Source organism: Mesoplodon bidens, assembly GCF_964165515.1.
Source record: "Mesoplodon bidens genome assembly, contig: HAP1_SCAFFOLD_178, whole genome shotgun sequence".
Lineage (NCBI taxonomy): Eukaryota > Metazoa > Chordata > Mammalia > Artiodactyla > Ziphiidae > Mesoplodon > Mesoplodon bidens.
The window spans coordinates 703,229-714,481 of NW_027671948.1; the positions used below are offsets into that span (position 1 = coordinate 703,229).

The 11,253-nt window shown below is 43.8% G+C and overlaps 1 long non-coding RNA gene across 1 annotated transcript; it reads left to right on the top strand.

The window, feature by feature from the left end:
• The first annotated feature begins 6,747 nt into the window (after positions 1–6,747).
• LOC308610755 lies at positions 6,748–9,289 on the top strand. The gene is made up of 3 exons (XR_014014648.1): positions 6,748–6,945; positions 8,062–8,101; positions 8,806–9,289. It is a non-coding gene; the product is annotated as an uncharacterized lncRNA (long non-coding RNA).
• Positions 9,290–11,253: the final 1,964 nt, after the last annotated feature.

An 11,253-nucleotide genomic window follows, 5' to 3' on the forward strand; every position in this document is an offset into this window, starting at 1 on the left:
CGGCGCTTTACGGCGGAAGCAGGGTGCCGTAAAGCAGACCCGCTTTACGTCGCGCTTGTACGACAGGCGTGGCTGTGAGAATCAGCCTGCATAAACGTGTAGTAACTGAGATGGTTGAATGCAGTGCCTTTCTATTATGCCATAATACAAATACCAACTAACATTTAAGGCTGCCGGTGCATCTCAATTCATCCTCACAACAGTAAACAAATAGGCCTTGTTAATAAGCCTGATATTGGAGATGAGAAAGCTGATGCTTACAAAAGGTTACACACACACTAGCAAGAGAGGAGATGGAAACCTAATTCTCTCTGATGCGACCACAGGCTTTTCCCACTAGGATCTGCCACGTGCGTGTGCTATGTGAAGAATGAGGACGCAAGGCTGAGATTCCCGCCCTTACCCTACCCCCTCATTTTCTGAAAGTATTGCAAGGGCCCTTGGTAACACATCTGTTCTGGCATTTTTCATGTTATAAAAGCAAAAACACATCCAGAGAGGTAAAGTGACTTTCCTAAATCACCCGGAGAGTCGATGTTAGAGAAAGCAGTAAAACTCAATAAAGTGTCTCAAAACTGAATTGGGGCAAATTGGGATGGAAAACTTTTAAAGGGTAAGTAACTTTTCTATATCTGGGTCGTGGTGGTGGTTACACCTGGTATACAATTACCAAAATTAATCAAACTGTACCTTTGAAATTGGTACATTTTAATGCAAGTAAATAATAATCTCAATAAACAAAGAGGTAAAAACAGCGCAACTGGACTTAATACTCTAGAGACAGGCAGAGTGTGCAGGGATACTTAAAAACCACAGGATAGGGCTTCCCTGATGGCGCAGTGGTTGAGAGTCCACCTGCCGAAGCAGGGGACGCGGGTTCATGCCCCAGTCCGGGAAGATCCCACATGCCGCGAAGCGGCTGGGCCCGTGAGCCATGGCCGCTGAGCCTGTGCGTCCGGAGCCTGGGCTCCGCAACGGGAGAGGCCACAACAGTGAGAGGCCCGCGTACCGAAAACAAACAAACAAACAAAACATGAAAAAGTCTCCAAAGTCTGTTGGAGGTGGGCAGCATCAGTAGCGAATCGGCTGCTCCAGGAAGGCGTCGGAAAGGAAGATTTAATGTCCTTGTCACCCATACAGACATCACACTGATTTCGCTGAAGTCCAAATCGGTTCACATAACCCCCTTGCTTGAAATCCTTTAAGGGTTCCTCACCTTACATGGGATTGGGCCTCAATGCCCCAGCAAGGCATGCAAGGCCTTTAGTGGGCTGAATCCTCACGTGTCCGTCTCTCCAACCTCTCTACTCCCACCCACCCACCTCAGCAACAGGGTCCACAGACAGTTCTCCAAACACATCTTTCCACCTTGCTCATGCTATTCCCTCTCCCTGGAACCTTCTTTCCCAGGAAACCCTGACTCAGTGCATCCTCTGTGCAACTCCCCATGACCTTTCCTCTCTCCTCCACAGAAAGAGGAGCTTCTTTATCTTCTGGGTTCCTAAAACCCTTTGTAGACACCCTTCTAATCTAGCCCATGACAACATAATTATTTGTTCATTGCTTTGTCTCCCCCAACTAGACTATGAGGTCTTTCAAGGGGAAAGCCTGAGGTCTGAGCTTTTTAAATCATTAATGCCTAACATTATGACAGGAACATGGTAACTGTTTAGAAAATGTTTGATAAATGAATGAAGGTTTGCCTGCTAAGCCTCTGCCAGAAAAATGTGAAAAACAGAATGTAGTTACACCAACATTCCACTAGAGAGAGGGAGGTAAAACTTTATCCCCTCTAGTGTAGCATTTTAGCCTTGTTCTCAGTCAGGTGAATATAATCTTTTTTTTTTTTTTTTTTTTTTTTTTTTTTTTTGCGGTACGCGGACCTCTCACTGTTGTGGCCTCTCCCGTTGCGGAGCACAGGCTCCGGATGTGCAGGCTCAGCGGCCATGGCTCACAGGCCCAGCCGCTCCGCGGCATGTGGGATCTTCCTGGCCCGGGGCACAAACCCGTGTCCCCTGCATCGGCAGGCGGACTCTCAACCACTGCGCCACCAGGGAAGCCCCAGGTGAATATAATCTGATAAAATATTTCAGTTTTAGGCTAGGCCTAATATAAAACAACCTCTGATAAGCTTGAGGAAACATAATTATTACAGGTCACTCTATGCCAGTCTCTGGGTTTCACAATGGATAGTTCTTCTGGGTACAGATGAATAGAAAGTGAATGAATAGGCACTATATATAATATGAATAGGCACTATATATAATAGTGTTTTACATTTTCAAGTTATGTAGAGTGCATTGAAATGCATTACAAAGCTTTTCTCTTTTCAGACATAATCTCGTTATCTAAAACATGCTCCACCTAGAAAGCTCATTGCTCCTTACACAATAAACGCTGTGGAATCCGATGACTACCCAGCTCTCTAATTTCCTGTTGCCCTATATCCCTCATACCCTGTCTTGAACACACACACATGCTGTTCATGAAGTCAGCTGAAACAACTCATACAGCCTAAAATCTAGAATCTAGATTAATCTCAAGTTCAATACCGATGTTCAATGAGCGTGACAGGCTGACAAACGCTCAAAGGCAGCAGATGACCCTCCCCCCTGGCCCCCAACCCCCATCAGCACCAAAACTCTGACTGAGCTGCTTCCTTAGCACCCAGCATCTATCAGTTTAGCATTCATCACAGTGTATCGTCAGAGTCTGCATACGTATCCATACCTGGATGGGCTGAGAGCTCCTTGCAGAGGCTGGAATGGATCTTATTCTTCCCCCAGCCTCAGCTACTAGCACAGCACCTGGCACGTGGTGTTCAGTACATTTTTTTTAATGAATAAACAAGCTCATTTCATTATACAGGTAGCGAGAGACTGATTTCTGCCAGCACTCTCAGGAAGAGGCTGGATGGCTTTGGGGTGTATACAGTCATGTATGCATACATGTGGTGGAGGAGACTGTCTGATTTGAGGCATCTAGGAGGAGACAGATGTGTGGGTGCACACACACCTTCCCCAGAATCTTCCCAAATCAGTAGCTGAGGTGTCAGAGCTTTCATAATTAGAGAGTCATACCTTTGGATTATTTATGGCTCCCTGTCAACATATCTTGAACACATGTGCCCTTGTTACCACTTATATTATCACATAAATTTCAAAACTCAAACTTCCCCAGCATCTGATCTGTATCCTCAAATTGTGCTCCTTCCCCACCTTCCCATTCCTGCTCTGTTGAGAATCTCAGATAGACTCCTGTTTCCTTTCTGTGGTTTGTATTAGGACATAGTTTGTCTTTTCAAATACATCACTATATGTCAAATAAGCGCTTTCAAATCATGTACACCATAATACTTGCAAGGGATTAAAACACATCAATTTGTATAATTCCATGAGTTCATAATAATACTAAAAATTAAAAAAAAAACTTGATTGGTCAACATGAGAAGATCCAGTGAATTGACTCCTTGTGTTGAAAATTAGTAAATGAAGGGAGAGACTCAAGCATTTCTTCTGCTTTTCCTATACAAACAGTACCACTGGGTAAGCAAAATTTAGGGGAAGGAAAAGCTTGCTTTCATAGAAATAGTCCAGCAAGTAAGTGAAGAAGAAATGATAGAATTAGAATATCACCTCATGATAGAATTAGAATGTGACCTCTAATGAATTAACGAATTTAGACATTGACTACCAATGACGGGTAACATCACAAAATGAAAGACAACCAGACGGTATACGCCTCCTGATGGAAGTCTAAAATATCAGCTATAATGAAATCTGATCCAAGTTCTAAATCCCACAATGTATTCGCGAGAGACACAGAGAACAGCAGAACATGTTCAACTAACAGTGTAAAAAAAAAAAAAAGACGACATTTATGAGACAATCAGAAATCTGAATACTGACTGGTTACATGATGATATTAAATAATTGTTATCATCTTTTTTTAGGTGAAATAGTGCCATTGTAGCTATGTTAAAGAAAGAACCCTTATCTTTTAGATATTTAGAAATAAATATTTACAGATAAAATAATACAATGTCTGGGATTTGCTTCAAAAATAATACAGGGGCGGGAGGTAGGGGTAGTGGGTGGGCATACCTTGCATTGAAGCCGAGGGATGGGAACATGGGAGTGTATTATACTGTTTTGTCTACTTTTGTATATACTTGAAATTTTCCAAAGAAAAAGTTTTTAATAAAGAAAAACTAACACTTTTCTGAATATTCTGACCATCTTGTCTTAAGGGACAGCCACCCCCCTCCCACCCCTTGAGATCGTTATCCTAGGGAGTCTCCCCGAATTGAAAATACCCAAGTAACATTAATTCATCAGCCTCTCTTTACAAACTAGTATAAAAGATTATTTCCTGGATTGTTTTTACCCCAGAAAATACTGAGTCCCTGAGGGCAAAGGGCAAAGAAAACCCTGCAGGAGGGAAAAGGAAGGGCTGAGCGTGAGAAGAAGAAAGGGAAGAACAAATTTTGCCTTTATTACAATTTTCCCAGGGCCTTCACTAGTTGGCACATGCATCTTCTTTGTGTGGGTTTTACTAAGAGAACTTTCACTGGAGGCATGAAAAATATGTTTCAATTCCGAACTCTCAGGTTAAAATTTCACAAAGCATCCCCTTTTATGTTGTCAAAGGCTAATATAAATATTTTCAGAAGCGGGCTCAGTGAGCCAATGATGAGAGCACTTGGGTGGAGCTAGGGCACAGTTGTGTCTGAACCTGGGAACAGTCTAGAGCTGTCCATAGGACTACAATGACATGGAAAGCAGGAGAGAGTAAAGAGTCACATCAAGTGCTCAGGAGTATAGCTTTTTATAGCAGATCTCTGGAAGAACACCAAGAAACTGGTTGCCTCTGGGGAAGGAAGCTGGGGCACTTGGAATAGGGTGGGAGGAGAAAAAACATTGTATGACTTTATTGTCATAGCCAGGTTATACTGTGGTTAGTGCCTTAGTATGTATGATGACATTTGCAAGCAGCCTTTTGTTTACATAAGTGCCTGTACTTTTTATCTTGAAATGAGACAGAAGACACATGTCTGTTTGTTTCTGGGTTCCTTGGCTGGGCCATCAGCTGGCACTACCTGCTGTTTGCATATTTTCTTTTTTTTTTTTTAATTATTTATTTATGGCTATGTTGGGGCTTCGTTTCTGTGCGAGGGCTTTCTCTAGTTGTGGCAAGCGGGGACTACTCTTCATCGCGGTGCGCGGGCCTCTCACTATCGTGGACTCTCTTGTTGCAGAGCACAGGCTCCAGGCGCACAGGCTCAGTAATTGTGGCTCACGGGCCCAGCTGCTCCGCGGCATGTGGGATCTTCCCAGACCAGGGCTCGAACCCATGTCCCCTGCATTGGCAGGCAGATTCTCAACCACTGCGCCACCAGGGAAGCCCTACATATTTTCTTGATACTCCCTCCCCTTGCCTCCGTACGCCACCCTAAGCTCCCAGAATCTAATTAGGAGTAGATGGTCCCCAGAACGACAAAACTAGGATTTTAATAGTTGTAGTGCGACTTCTATAGGTGTGACATGGTATTGGACAAAGCTCCTATTCTCTCACAGACGCTCCCCTAATAGCAGAGGCAGTGAACACTATCTTTGATGGCTCCTATTTTACCTTAAATATTCAGGTGAATTCTGTGGTTTATGATTGACATTGTAAGTTACTATTAGAAAAAAAGTGTCTCTGTGTTTATCCTGTGGTTTTTGTTTTGTTTTTTCGGTACGTGGGCCTCTCACTGTTGTGGCCTCTCCCGTTGCGGAGCACAGGCTCCGGACACGCAGGCTCAGCGGCCATGGCTCACGGGCCCAGCCGCTTCGTGGCACGTGGGATCTTCCCGGACTGGGGCATGAACCCGCGTCCCCTGCATCGGTAGGCGGACTCTCAACCACTGCGCCATCAGGGAAGCCCTATCCTGTGGTTTTTAAGTATCCCTGCACACTCTGCCTGTCTCTAGAGTATTAAGTCCAGTTGCGCTGTTTTTACCTCTTTGTTTATTGAGATTATTATTTACTTGCATTAAAATGTACCAATTTCAAAGGTACAGTTTGATTAATTTTGGTAATTGTATACCAGGTGTAACCACCACCACGACCCAGATATAGAAAAGTTACTTACCCTTTAAAAGTTTTCCATCCCAATTTGCCCCAATTCAGTTTTGAGACACTTTATTGAGTTTTACTGCTTTCTCTAACATCGACTCTCCGGGTGATTTAGGAAAGTCACTTTACCTCTCTGGATGTGTTTTTGCTTTTATAACATGAAAAATGCCAGAACAGATGTGTTACCAAGGGCCCTTGCAATACTTTCAGAAAATGAGGGGGTAGGGTAAGGGCGGGAATCTCAGCCTTGCGTCCTCATTCTTCACATAGCACACGCACGTGGCAGATCCTAGTGGGAAAAGCCTGTGGTCGCATCAGAGAGAATTAGGTTTCCATCTCCTCTCTTGCTAGTGTGTGTGTAACCTTTTGTAAGCATCAGCTTTCTCATCTCCAATATCAGGCTTATTAACAAGGCCTATTTGTTTACTGTTGTGAGGATGAATTGAGATGCACCGGCAGCCTTAAATGTTAGTTGGTATTTGTATTATGGCATAATAGAAAGGCACTGCATTCAACCATCTCAGTTACTACACGTTTATGCAGGCTGATTCTCACAGCCACGCCTGTCGTACAAGCGCGACGTAAAGCGGGTCTGCTTTACGGCACCCTGCTTCCGCCGTAAAGCGCCGTTGGCAATCCCGCGTGAGTGGGTTGAGGAGACGACTTCCAGGTGAAAAACGCGATTCTTGGAGGTTGGCTGACTTGACGTCTTCCCCATGGGCAAACGCGGGAGCCGGAGCCGGAGCCAGAGCCAGCTGCTCAACTCCCTAACTAAAAAGCAGAAGAAGCATCTAAGGGATTTCGGCGAGGAGCATCCCTTCTATGACAGGTATGGAGAGGCGAGGCTGGGACCGGCGCTGCCGGCGTCCTTTCCCGGTGGGAGCCCGCGTGTCCCCGCGTTTGGTCCGCCGGTGCCCCGGGGGTAGTGACAGGGCAGCTCCCGCCGCGTGCCACGCTGCCCCGGCGCCGGCCTAGCTCGCCCGGGGATCCTGGCGGCTTCCCGCCTGAGATGGGGTTCTTCGCCGGTCTTCCTACCCTTTGTTGAGCCTGTAGTTTTATGCTAGACGGCACGCCTCCTGTGTGGCGACTGGGCAGAGGTTTTATAAGCTTGTGTTCGTTTTCTATGTTTTTAAAGAATTGCTTGGGGGCTTCCCTGGTGGCGCAGTGGTTAAGAATCCGCCTGCCAAGGGAGGGGACAGGGGTTCGAGCCCTGGTCCGGGAAGATCCCACATGCCGCGGTGCAAGTAAGCCCGTGCGCCACAACTATTGAGCCTGCACTCTAGAGCCCGCGAGCCACAACTACTGAGCCAGGGTGGTGCAACTACTGATGCCCACGAGCCTAGAGCCCCTGCTCCGCAACAAGAGAAGCCACCTCTCGCCGCAACTAGAGAAAGCCCGGGCGCAGCAACGAAGACCCATAGCAGGCAAAAATAAATAAATAAGTTAAAAAAAATAAAAAAAGAATTGCTTGGGACCCTCGACATCACCTATCTATTCAATGACCATGAGGAAACTAATGTTTGGGTAGTTGTGGGTTCCTCTCTAAGTGTCCAGACTCTCAGTTATGATCTTAGTGCTCATCCCACCCCTTTGGGCTGCTTTATCAACAGTTAGAAGGATAGTCTACTTAAGAAATCTGCTAGAAAAGGTGAACCCCGAGGGCTTTTATTTGCCAAAATTTCCCGTCTTTTGGATGAGAGCCTGTTACTGTGTGACTGTAGTATTTGTCATGTGGTCTTGTTAGACTTTTTCATTCGTCTCTTATTATCTATCTGGCATATCCTTCCAAAACCTGTCCAAATGCATATGGAGTTTTTACTTGACAATAGATATAATGTATTTATAACGGTATAGTCTGCCATGTTCATTTAAAGTTGTATCATTAGACTTTTCCTAATTGCTACATACTAGTAGTTAAAGTTTAACATTGCCTGTTTCTTCTCAGGGTTTCCAGAAAGGAAGCAAAACCACAGACTTGTCAACTGGTAATGCTTTATACCTTCTTTATGATAGTAGATTGTGGACTGTTACTTTTAAGATTATATATGGTAGTAAAGTTTGGCTACATTTCCACTCTCTTTGATTTTAGTTGTAAGCTATACTTTAGTAATATTGCTTAGTTTTAAGTGCAGATGTCTGTTAAAATGCCATTGTGATAACTAATATAGTATAGAGTATGAAACTGTCCTGAGAGATTAGCCTGTTAGAACCTGTTAAGGAGGCTTACCAGAGGGCTCTTGGTGAATCCTAAGATGGAATGTCATGTTTGCTTAACATAAAGTAGAGTGCAAAATCATCAAAGGTCTTATTTCATTACCACAGACTCAGAAATAAAGTACACTTTTTTGTTGTAAGTTTTCCTGTTGCTCCTTTAAAGGTGCCAAATGTCTGACACATAGGTTAGATCACGTTATAACCTAAAGCTCCATGTGTTTAGTTTGCTGTCTTCCCATGTGGAACATGAGCAGTTCAAAGAAGAGGAAGCGCTTCTAGAATCATAGCTAGATTAGCTGTTTGAAACAAATTTGGTGCTCGGTCTGGTTGAATAGATAGGACTGCATATTTGCAGAAAAGCTAGTTTTTATCTAGAAAAGTCTGAACTTGGTTCCACTGTGGGCCTGATGATAGTCGTGGGGTAGCAACAAGAACAGTATAATTTTTGTTTTTAAAATCCCCATTTTCCTTTTAGTCAGAGAGTTTATAGATACTTCAAGTTCTGAAAGTGAAGCATAGAGTGAACCAGAACAAGTTTCTGGTTACAACAGACTACTTGCCACATTAAAGGATGTCTCCAAGGAAGATGAGGAGGAGGAAGAGGAAGAAGACAGTGTTCTAGATGAGACAGAAATGAATCTTGAAGATGGCGATAGTGACGTCATTGTGGAGGAAGAGCTGGCAGTGGAGTCCACTGACATGCAGAAGAGTGAGTGTCTGTGATGTGGGTTTATCATCTTTGCAGGGACCACAGACAGATTGCCCCAGGGGCAGGGTGCCTTGTACCACAGAGCTGGGTGAAAGCACATGGATTCAAAGCAGAGATTCTTAACATTGTTGGGCTCTGTGATATCTTCAAGAATCTGATGAAAACAGGACCCTGTGGCCATAAAAATGCAGAAATGACATTTTTGCTTATGATTTCCAGGATTTCATCAATCCTACTTCAAATTCCCCTGATTGAGAGGAAAGGGAACATAATTCTGTTTTTGTAATGGTCTCAATTTATGAAAGAGATGATTGTTCCTGCCTTAGAGGAACCAAGTTGAATGGAAGATAGACATAAAATATACAAAACTTTTCAAGCATCAAATCTGAATGGAACCGATAAATATAAGGTGTTAAAGAGATGCAAAGTGGTCACATGCTGCCAGGGTAGATGAGGGGAGGCTTCAGAGAAGAGCTGGGACTGAAAGCTTAAAGGAACTCTGTCTCACTCAGACGTCTAGGTGACTATTTTTTTTTTTTTTTTCCGGTACGCGGGCCTTTCACTGCTGTGGCCCCTCCCGCTGCGGAGCACAGGCTCCGGACGCACAGGCTCAGCGGCCATGGCTCACGGGCCCAGCCGCTCCGCGGCACGTGGGATCCTCCCAGACCGGGGCACGAACCCGTGTCCCCTGCATCGGCAGGCGGACTCTCAACCACTGCGCCACCACGGAAGCCCGTGACTATTTTTTTTTAAATTATTATTAATTTATTTATTTTGGGCTGCATTGTGTCTTTGTTGCAGTGCGCCGGCTTCTCACTGTGGTGGCTTCTCTTGTTGTGGAGCATGGGCTCTAGGCACGTGGGCTTCGGTAGTTGTGGCACACGGGCTCAGTAGTTGTGGCTCACGGGCTCTAGAGCACAGGCTCTGTAGTTGTGGCGCACGGGCTTAGTTGCTCGGCGGCATGTGGGATCTTCCCAGACTAGGGCTTGAAACCACGTCCCCTGCATTAGCAGGCGAATTCTTAACCACTGTGCCACCAGGGAAGTCCCCATAGGTGACTTTTTAATTTAACTTTAAAATCAACTTTATTGAAGTATGAATTAACATTCAACGAGGTGTACCCGTTTTAAGCATGTAATTTGATAAGTCTTGACAAATGTGTATATCTATATTGTCGTCGCCAAAGTCAAGATACAGAACACTTCCAATACCTGCAAAAAGTTCCTTCTTGTCCTTTTACAGTCAGTTTCCCAGGCCTGGCATCAGGCAACCACTGACATGCTTTCTTTCACTATGTATTAGTGTTTCCTATTCTAGAAATTCATATGAATGGAAGCATACAACAAGTACCCTTTTGCACGTGGCTTCTTTGGCTCCTCATGTTGTTGTGACTCATCCGTGTAGCTCATATTAGTAATTCATTTCTTTTTATTACTGGAATAGTAGTCCATTGTCTGAATATATCTGGGTAACTTTATATTCTATTATCTTAATGCCTACTTGCCTTACTGTATTTTTTTCTATACTTTAAGGTGTCACACACCATTCTTAGTATTTTCATTCATCACTTGGACTCGGATAAAAAAAATCGTTGCCTCAGACTTAGGGATTGTTTTAATTTTGTTGGTTTTCCAGTTTTCTTTCATGTTTTAGGTTTTTAAAAATGAAAAGTTTGGCTTTTTAAATTATAAAAGTAATATATATTTACTGTAAAAATTTAAGAGGGTAATATAGTTAACGTATATCTCCTCCACCGTGGGATGAACACCTTTAACATTTTATAGAACCTTCCAGACTACTTTTTTATGGATATATGAGTGAATATATATTTGTGTGTATGTGCATAATGGCCTCATACATTTCTGTAAGTTACTTTTTTCTTTAATAATATAACGTGTGTAACTGTGGGTTACTGCAGCTAGAACCCTGGTGTCCAAACTCCCAGGCCACATCTCCTTCTACTACATTACACTACCATGGGGAGGTTTAAAAAAGAAAGGGAAAGTATGAAGGGTGATTTTTCCATAAATTAAATCAACTTTAAAAGGCGCATTTGGAGAGTCAGAGAGTACTGATATTGTTAGAAAGAAGAAAGGTTTAAAAGCTGGTTAAATCTCATTAAAAAAAAATCCATATGTACCATATTGTAAAAAAGAGAAGGAAGACGGCGTTCATGATTACTGGGCTGGCAGGGTAGGGGACAGTTGCATGCTG